General features: G+C 45.2%; 1 pseudogene; it reads right to left on the bottom strand.

Moving 5' to 3' along the window:
* Nucleotides 1-219: 219 nt before the first annotated feature.
* Nucleotides 220-1,300, bottom strand: LOC122074205 (annotated as a pseudogene).
* Nucleotides 1,301-1,740: the final 440 nt, after the last annotated feature.

Genomic DNA, 1,740 nt, shown 5'->3' with positions numbered 1-1,740 from the left:
AACCCTAAACCCTAAGGACTATAAGAGGGGGTCCGGGAGGAGAAAAAAAGTATGCAGAAAAACCCTCACCATTACCCTTGCGAAAAGCTGTGCGGTCGATCTCTAACTTGGGCGTCGGAGGACTAACCCTAGATAAACATCCGGGCCTCTGCCTTCTGTATTTGTGCAGGATCAGCTTATACGGATTTTCGACAGCAGCAATCCCAAAACCAATGCAACCTAAAGAAACCAAATAATATCAATCTCTACGGACAAATTGCCCTTGTAAAAGTCAAAAACCCTCCATGGGCAGCTAGTTCCTCCCACAGCTTGATGTTTTTCTTTGTAAATAGTCTGTTCAGCTATAATACCAAAAATATGGCATTCAATATCAAGTAGCTGTGGCAATTCTTCTAAGCCGTAGTAATTAAAGACTTTGATACTTGGCTTCAAACTGTCCTCACCAATAGAAGGATCAGCAGAGCCGTGGATCCTCCTCCTCTTTTGACCTCCCAGTGCAGATTCTTCGACATAACTCCCAGCTAATTGAACATTTGCATCATTGGACAATTCTGAAGCAGTTTGAACATTCTCTGATACGAATGGATGATGCAAAAGCATGGCAGCGGTCCATCTGAAATTGCTGGTCCTCACAAAACACCTCTTCAAGAAATCCTTCCCTTCTTTGGACATCTCACTCGGGGTCTCGGGCAATTCCCTGCTGGAGCCGATCAGAGAAAGAAGCTCATAAACATCCATGTCAGACTTGCAATTCCAGGCAGGTTTCCCACTAATCATCTCAGCCACAACGCACCCAAGAGCCCATATATCAGAGGGGGCTTCCTGTTCCTTGCGCAAAACAGATTCCGGTGACATATAAAGAGGGGTTCCTCTCAAACCCAAACAACAACACTCTTTCTTCCTCTTCCTCTGTTCTATCATAGTATTCTTGGCGGAACCAAAATCAGCAATCTTCGCGACATAGTCATCTGAAGAAGAAGAGAAGCAAAGCACGAGCACAATATTCTGGGGCTTGATATCGCAATGAACGTAACCACCATCATGAAAGACCCTGAAGAATCGAGCGGGTGTAACGCCTAACGTCGGCTTCAGGCAACCCGCCACGGGAGTTCTTAATCCGAGAAGCTAGGGTGCCACCAGAGGCATATTCTAATAAGACATTATAGGTTAGCTTACCATTCTCCGTAGTGATCTCGTCACCGTAGCAGCGAAGAATGTGAGGGCATCCTTCGAACCTGGTAAGTATCTCCCTCTCCTGAAGCGTTCCGGAGCGCGAGACTTCAGCCCATTTCACAGCCATTAATGGTGGAAGATGGCTATGACGCTTGTTGAATTTCTGTTTAGCAGTGGCCAAAGAAACAGTGCCTTAGCTTCCTCGATCAATGGTTTTGCCTCTCATCCACATTCCTCCTTGGCTCTGTTGCACCATCTTGGAGTGTACTCTGATTGATTTAGGGTTTCTTACTCTCAAGGGAGTAGTAGTTAGGGTTCTTACTTTCAAACAAAGAGCTAAGTATTACATTCGCTGCGAGAAAGAAGTCTAACGATGTAAAATGGAGAATCGAAGGTGTTCGCGGAGTGATAATTTATGGAGAGTAATCAACGAACTCGTGCACGGATGCCCTGTTCCAAATATCCCGCTTTCCTATTACGGCGGTACAGGGTTAACATCAATCTGGACCGTTCAAATGGGAACAAAAGAAAATGCGAAAAATTAGACACTATGTTTCTTAACCGCTG

This window comes from Macadamia integrifolia, chromosome 3 (assembly GCF_013358625.1).
Source record: "Macadamia integrifolia cultivar HAES 741 chromosome 3, SCU_Mint_v3, whole genome shotgun sequence".
Taxonomy (NCBI): Eukaryota; Viridiplantae; Streptophyta; class Magnoliopsida; order Proteales; family Proteaceae; genus Macadamia; species Macadamia integrifolia.
This window is presented reverse-complemented; position numbering and strand designations above follow the sequence as displayed.